The sequence below is a fragment of the Octopus bimaculoides genome, chromosome 16 (assembly GCF_046866305.1).
Source record: "Octopus bimaculoides isolate indiv1 chromosome 16, ASM4686630v1, whole genome shotgun sequence".
NCBI lineage: Eukaryota > Metazoa > Mollusca > Cephalopoda > Octopoda > Octopodidae > Octopus > Octopus bimaculoides.
In genome coordinates this window covers 20688902-20698077 of record NC_142943.1, presented here as the reverse complement: position 1 = coordinate 20698077, position 9176 = coordinate 20688902, and positions in this window count along the sequence as shown.

The window sequence follows — 9176 nt, the reverse complement described above, 5'->3', positions numbered from 1 at the left end:
GAAATGTGTGATGCAATTCTGATCTCATTAAAAGCTCTTTATTTACAGGCTCTGTCTCTCAGCAAATTTTAGTTTCTTTTAGTATATAAAAGAAGTAAATGTCTTTTGATACAATAGAAGGAATTTGATGCTATTTGCAGATATTTCAACTCACCATAATCAGATCGTGGTTGTTCGGGTTTGCGTCACTGAAATACTTCGATGTTTAATAACGTTGTTGGTTGTTGGGTCTATAGACGATAGCAGCAACGTACCGTTGATCATTGGAACCAGTGAGATTTTATTTCTTGGAGATGAGTCAGTCATTGTGTTTGAAAATACTTTAGGATAGATGACTTAACAGAGAGTAAGAATTTTGAACGGAAGATAGCTCTGAAGAGTCCTGTAGACGAATAATGAAAGGAGAGTCAAGGCTAATCGACATGTTAAACAGAAGTGGCGGGACGAGTTTTTCATTAGGTGCCTCTGTGTGTGTGTGTTTGTGTGTGTGCATATATGTATGTATGTATGTATGCATGCATGTATGTATGTATGTATGTATGTATGTATGTATGTAGTATGTATGTATGTATGTATGTATGTATGTATGTATGTAGACGCACGCACGCCTATACACACGCACATATATTTATATTCATATGTGTGTGTCTTGATTAACTGCAGGAAAGAAGTCAGACGGGTGGGTGGTGTGGTGAAGTTTGTGGTGATTTTATTTTGTGCGTACGTGCTTGCTGTGTGGAACCCGGAGCAAAATGGTAGCAACAGAAATGAGTTTATCAGCAAATGTACTGTTTCATTGAGCAATCGTATTTGAGGAGTGGAAGTTGTGAAGGATTTATAAAAACTCGTAGGGCTCCTTTTGGCAAGGGCCATAAGTTAAGGTGGTAATTTGAGAGCTGAGAGAGTGTGGAAGCCTTGCCACATATCATTTGTTTTCTGGTGGCTGTTTTGCAAGTAGGTAAATGCCTCCCAGGTGTCTTCAGACGGTTTTGTTTTAAACTTTATTATTAGCTCGTAGATCTGTAGTGCAGTTACAAGGGTTCGGCGATTTGAACTTTTATTGCGGTACGGGTGTAGAAGGAGATACAGAAGACCAGTGGTGCTGCTTGTATGAATACAAGGCATGCAAATGCACGCCTAATATTATATAACTGAGATAGCTAGAAAGAAGGTAAGTACATGTTATAATGTACCTTGTATCAAGCATAATGTTTTGATATTTAGAGTTGTGTGCTCTGGCTTAAGCACCAAAAGCTGCCTCTATTGCTTCGAAGACCCTGCTAGTTCAGTGATGAATGCAGCCAACAGTAGTCAATGTAGTATTAATAGAACTTTAACATGTCTTGAAGTGCCAGGGAGTTCATTGGAAGCAGAAAGATGTTAGACGGCTCGAGTAGGTAGAGGCAATGGCAGTCGTACTAAGGTCGGATTTTGATGTGAAAAAGGTGTGAAAAAAGATATTAAGTGCTTAAAAAATCGAAATGTATGTCAAAGATACAGACAGAAAATAATATTAACTGATGCCAACAGTTTAGAATAGCAAATGGTTAGGCTTTTACAGATGTGTATGTGGAAGAAATGAAAGGTTCAAGAGATGTATGCACTAAGAGGCCAAGAAAGGTAGCAGAAGAGATGAAATGGGACAGATGTACTAAAATATAGCCGTTTGATTATCTTTGAGCTTGAATTTCGAGGAATTAATAGGGTTCTAGCGACAGCAGTTGCGTTCAGAAGAAATGGGCAAAAAGACTTTAAGCCAGCGCAAATAGAAGCCTTTACTGCTGAACTATATTTCACGAAATAATACCTTAACTCCCTCTTGAACGTCTGTAAATACGATTAGGAATTGAAAGTATATTAAAGAATTGAAATTTTATTGTGTCATGTGCTAATTGATGTGTTAACAAATATCAATTTCATAGGCCGCTATATTTATTATCAGAGCAATATATGATAATTGTTTATATTGCTTTGTATTAATATATAGTTTACATTTTGTGGGTTTTAAACAGAACAGAATTGGTATATTTCAACATTTGTATTCTGGATTGTAAGTTGAGTGATAAAGTGGTTGAAGTAAAATTACGATTTCAATCAGTGAAAATTTAAATAGTGAACGTTAAACTCTGCTGGTTGCAAGGTTAGGAGGTGCAGCTTTTAGTTTGAACGTAATGATAAATGTTAATTTATTCAATGTAGTATTTTAGCAGAGGATGGTGTCTCGCTTAAAGTATCCATCAATAATTGATAAACCTTATAAAATTTAGAGGAGACGAAAGTATATAATTATACACGCACGCACCCACAAACACACACACACATGCATGTATGTACATTATATCATTATATATATATATATATATATATATATATATATATATATATATATATATATACATGTGCATGTGTCTGTGTATATCTGTATCTCTCTCTCTCTCTCTCTCTCTCTCTCTCTATGTATATATATATATATATATATATATATATATATATATATATATATATATATATATATATGGATTGACTGTACGAAGAAAGTTGCATAAAACTTAGTAGGAGTCTCAATTGAGCAGCTTAAATCTTATTCCATATTGAACGCTGTTAATTTATAAACAAAAATAGAAGCATTTTTGGTTTCTCTCTCATAGGTTCGACTGAAGATCAATCATAAGATAAAGATAAATTAGTTTTCTAATACATCATGAAAGGAGCTTTAAAACTATCATTAGAAATAAATAATGCGATTAAGATAAAACAAGCAAGCAAATAGTGAAAGTGAGTGATAAAGTACGTTTTTATTCTCTCAGAACGTTTGGGTGGCAGTTCTTACTAGATCTTGAGTTGAATGGGTTAAGAGATATACTAGAAATAATGTGTTAAATGAGAAATTTACTGAGAGGAACAGTATTGTCATTGGATATGAAGTTTGTTTCACGGTCACAAGAGCCCTCGTTCGAAGTCATTGCGTGGAATGTTTAGCAAATATATTTTACCATAAATTCGGGTGAACCCTTGTAAGAGAAATTAGGTTGGCAGAAACTATTTGAAAGACCGTCGGATGGATTGTACCCGTAATTTAAGCGTCCAGTCTTGTCACATTCTGTTTATCGTTGAATATACTTGAGAGTAACATTAGGGTACACTTTGGTCAGTGTTGTTTATGAACGATGAACATTTCAAGTCGTATATGATGTAACTTTAACGTACCCACTCACTGTCCTATCGGGGGTGAGCCAAGGAAGCCTGTTATCCTCCTTTCTTTTTCTAACGGCAATTGATAGGGTGATGAAAGAAATAGCCAAATTACAACCTAGAGGAACAGAATGTTCCCTCTGCAACGACGTAGAAGATATTGACTTCGCCGATGACATTGCTTTTCTCTTCCAACTCCACATTGACATGGAAGAGGTCACAGTAATGAACGTAGTGTCTATGAAGGTTGGCCTCAAAATCAACATCAGGATAGCAAAACGCATGAGACTGTAGGAAACCATCGATATCAGCTTCACTGTCGGAATAGAGGAAACTAAAGGCGTCTGTCATTTCACATGCCTGGAAAGTGTCATCAATAAAGAAGGCGGAATAGATCAGGACATAAAAACAACAACTGTAAAAGTTACAGCTGCCTTCAGAATGGCTAAATACATCTGTAGATCACAAACGTTGTCAACAAACATAAAACTCGGGATCTTTAACGTGAACAGGCAGAAGGTTCTATTGTACGCGAGTGAAACATGGCGAGTCACAAGGTTCTCCATTGACAAGATAGGAAACATTTGTGAATAGATGTCTCCGGAACATCTTTCGAGTGAGATGACCCACAAGCAAAGCCTCATGGAAACAGGCGAACTAGATACCTCTCGTGACCCAGATGAAGAGAATAAAATGGGGGTTAGCAGGGACACACCTTATAGCAGCTTGTTTCCAAATTACAAGTTAAACCTTTCGTAAGAGAAGCGTGGCAGACCAAAAACAACAGTCCATTGAAACTGAAGCAGTGGCAGACTGCTGCACTTGGGAACAACTGAAATCCATTGTCAAAGATCAAGACGGATGGCAGTCTCTTATCTGTACCCTCTGCTCCGCAAGGAGTCAAAATAATTAAAGCAAAAGACGCACGTCTATGGAATACTCAACCACTAAAACACGTTAACTCAATGAACAAATTGTTCAGTAGATCAAACAAGTGAATCAACATCGTCGAAACTGACTGAGATCCACTTATTTTCCCCAAAGTGAATGCAATATATTTGATGTTTCTCTTATTGTATGAAACTTTAAACATATTTTATATCTAAAGTCTATTTTATTCTAAGTCTTCTTGAAAGAAATTTAGTTGAAGAAATCGAAAAAAAAATGGATGGATCACGTGAATAATTCTCATTATGTCTCCTGATTATTACTAATTCTCTTGGAATAAAAGACATTGTCCATGAAATGTCTGAAAAGATGAAATTGTGGCTAAAGAAACAAAACAAGGAAGAACAAAGAAAAATGTCGACAGTTTTCAATTCTCATATTCTCTTCCCTGTTGGGTAGACACATCATCACAAGTTAGAAACTACTTTAAAATCTGTTGTCATTTATCGAAAGGTAGTTATTTAATTTCGCTTGGTTTATTTTCTACTAGTGTTTATGAATTTATAGCGTCAATTCCTGATACATACATACATACATACATACACATACATACACACATATATACATACCTACGTACATGCATACATACACACATACATACATGCGTACGTTTACAGACATACATATATACATACGCACATACATAAGCACCATGTACGTATATACATACATACAGACAGACAGACAGACAGACAGACGGACAGACGGACGGACAAAGAGATAAATAGACAAACAGACGGATGGACAGACAGATAGACAGACAGACATGGCTGCTTGGTTAAGAAGCTCACTTTACAATCACATGGTTTCAGGTTCAATCCCACTGTGTGGCAACTGTATTCTACTATATCACTAAGCTGACCAATTACTTGTGCATGAATTTGTAAGTCGGAAACTGTATGGAAGCCTGTCATATATATGTACATACATACTTACACACACACACATATATATCATTATGTATGTATGTGTGATTATAAGTGTGTATATATATATATGTGTGTGTGTGTGTTCGTGTGTGTATGTGTGAGTGTGAGTGAATGTGTGTGTGTGTGTGTGTTTACTAAAATGAGACAACAAAGCCAAGGCTGTGTGGAATTTTCAGGACATTTATAAAGAGAGTTAGCGTTACAGCTGTTTCTGGGATATTAGAGTCGATGTGAGATGGTTAAATAGAGTTCAATATAAGGAGTTATTTTGGAAAAGGATTGAAATAAGAAGTATAAAAGGAAATAAGAGAATAAAAGTAAAAATTAAAATATATGTAGGATGTTATAGTTGCAGTTCCATTATCCAATGAAAGTGGTGTGTAGAAGTGGTAGAAATGCTTCTTGTCCATGGTATGTAATTTCCAATAGGAGTTCATATTTTGTCAATACAAATGGAAAGTGTAGAGACGTAAATTCCATGTGCTGTTCATTCAAAGTATCCTGAAAGGGGGCTATCACGGCCCCTAGTAGGGGAGGTTAATAACTATGAAGGGGGTAATAGGAAAGTTTATATTACAGGGACTCTTGAAGACTGTCGATTGATGTTACAAAATATTATTGCAACTACCTTACTGTACTATTTGGATAAAAACGGACATCCCCTGTTTGTAATAAAAGTGGTCCTCTGTAAACTTATGTGTTCGAATTCTGAAGTTTAAGATTTGATTCTCAATCTGTTTTTTGTTACATGTTCTGGCTGAATATGGAAATAATTTATTTTCTCAAATTCGATCAGACAGTGCTCCGAGACACAGCTTTCCGCAGTGAGATACAACAACCTCAACAACAGTATCAGAAAAAAATTGAAGCACATCACATCGAAGGCATCTCATTAGACCAGGGACGTATATTCCGGGTGAGCTAGGTGTGCACTGCACACCCATCGAAAATGTCAAATTCATTATAAATATTAACCTTTCTCATTAATTCAATCACAAATCTTAATGGCAAACTTTTGTTAGACCCCTGCTTGAAATTTGGTGGCAATGCAATGTACTCACAGTCGAGTGCTCGAGTATCAGCCTTATAGCTTCATCGGAGTTCATGAAACAATTTCTTATTCCCTTGTCATTTATTCAGTTTCCTATTACTCCTATTACTGCTCTGTACTGGAATGAGGCCTTGTTCTGAAGTATATTTATGTTGAGTTCTAATACCAGGTTATTAGTATATATATATACAGATATAGGGCAGGGAATTGCGAATTAGTTAATAAAATCAATAATTAACAATTTTGCCAAGTAGTTCAGTATGAAAAAACCTTTATCGGTAAAACCATTTATAATCATAAATATATAGGGGTCAGCATGAGTTGCTTCACCAACATACTGAAAATTTAGAAATAGCAGTCAAAGAACTACTGATTCTAAACTACAATTTTTTCTCTAACGGATGGCGATATTATATTCTTAACCACGAAACGTCGTACATGATTAACTAAAGGCAGGTTTGTTTTTATTTTCTCTTCTGTTTTTGTTCTATGTGTGCCATAAATATCTCCATCCGTTAGAGAAAAAATTGTAGTTTAGAATCAGTAGTTCTTTGACTGCTATTTCTAAATTTTCAGTATGTTGGTGAAGCAACTCATGCTGACCCCTATATATTTATGATTATATATATATATATATATATATATATATATATATATATATAATGAGTAAAACAGCTAGTTTTAAATCTCTGAATGAAATCTAGGTAGTAACTATACTGCATAGTATATTTGCCAACGTAAGGTGGCAGTACTGCGTAGGACCGCGTTACTACCTTATAACTTTAGGAAAACATCTTTTCCAGCTGGTTATAGACACACAATGTGTCTGAAATATACTGTGAGCAAGAGAGCATACTACTCCCTCTTAGCCACTAGCAGTACCAACAGACCAATAGTTTGTTGGTAATTCCCCTTCCTCGGTGCTGGACAACCACTGGCTAGCAACAATAACTTACTCGACCATACTCACAGTATATAAATATAGACGTGACAGACAGTCACTGATCTCGTAATAAGTAAAAAAGCTAGTTTTAAATCTGTGAAAGAGATCTACGTAATAACTGTACTGTATAGTAAAATCTCTTTGTCAACGTAAGGTAACAGTCCTGCGTAGAACCATGTTACTACCTTTTAACCCCAGTAAAACATCTTTTCCAGCTGGTTATCGACACACAATCTGTGTCTGAAATATATTGTGATCAATAGCAGTCACTAGCAGTACCAACAGACCAATGATTTCTGGTTAATTTCCCGTCCTCGGTGCTGGCCGCTGCAAGAGACAGCAGCTTACTCGACCCTGCTCAGAGTATATAAGTATAGAAGTGACAGACATATATGTATATGTAAAGATAGTTATGGCTGGTCTATGAGGTTACCCCGGGTTTCGCAAAGCGCTTAGCTACAGCGTCACATCAGGCGTTAATGGGCGGTGACCTATAACCTCTCTTCAAAGCGGAGGAAGAAAGGACCCCGTGGCTAGTTGTTGAACACACAGACAAAGGAGATGGGTTAAGCGAAAGGGATCATCTTCCTTAGACCGCTATTCGGAGTCTATCCCGTCAGCTTGCAGGTTCCGAGACTTCAATAGAAATCTCCTGAAGACTTTCGTCCCAGTATTAACTATCTATTTCAATGAAATCGGGCAAATATATATATAAAAAAAACTGACAAAATATTATGTTTATTACTTAATTATGATACTTACGTCAAAAGTCTTTTCTGAAAATGTTCAATATGTACTCCGTCTGTATCCTGCAAATTTCAAATTTATCCTCAGCGCTGGCGAAACACATTTTGAAGCATTTCGGTGGTTACCTCCTGCACTGCGTTCTTTAAGTCCAGCTAAACTATTATTGTTCCATCCTGGGAATGGAGGTAGAGAGAATGAGTGCAGCCAAACTGAAAAAAAAGCTGTCGTGGACAGATAAGCGGGATCCAACAGGAATTATAAAAAAAAAGTTATAAAAATTATAGAATTATAAACAAGATGAAAAATGTATACACTTTTGATATAAAACATGATAACCATGAATAAAAGTGAGTTTTTAAAAACTTGTCCGATGTCACTCAATTATATAATTCTGGGGCGCCCTGTATATAAACATCTGCATTTTGAGCTCATAATCAGACAATCTGTTCTTTTAAAACTAGCGAAGTTTTGTTTATCAACATGATGATTTTATTATACAATACTTAAAAAACAGGAACTGCTAATACTTGTGATAACTGAATCTATAAATACTAAAAGGGTTAAAAGCCATCATTAAAATAATGTGTAATACTGTGTAAATTGCAGATCGATGACCAATATTTCGCGTGTCTAAATTACTAAAAATAATCTGAGATGATCCTATCAGCTTACATTTGAGGCACCAAGTTGATACAAAATGTTGGCGGTATAACAGTGCAAAGTCTGTAATGCCAGTTGGGATCAAAATCAATAATAGTGTTTTGATGTATCATTTAGTTATGTGCTGGAAACATAAACCGATTTAATTCTGTGGATATTCCTAGGAAACAACGACATAAAACACCGAAAACTCATTGTAAAAATAAAATATTCAATTAATTTTTGTAAATATCACAAAGAAATTAATTTCATGAATTATTTTCTGAGAGATGTGCGTATTAGTTTTAATAAAAATGTCTTTTAATTTAGTTCTGAAAGGTTTTATTGGCATAGAATTTATGTATTGATCTTTCTTTGATGTGTTGTTATAATATAAAAGAGATGTCAGGCTGGGATCATAGCCTATTGTTATATTTATAATATTAGAGGTGCGGGAGAGGAAGGACGGTGGGAGAACACGTAGCCTGTTGCGGTATTTTTGTAACAGATTGTGAATAGCAAAAATACAATGCCTATGGAGGCATTTTTAGTTGCAGAGGTAAGTGGGTGGGAGAAATGGTTTACCGCGGCAGTTCTGGTGCAAAAGATACATATATATAATACACTGTGGAGATTCAGTAAGAGAACGGTGACAAACTCAAATGCGAGAAACACCTAAAAATAGAAAAAGCCTGCAACAAGATGGAGTAGAGATTAATATTCCGAG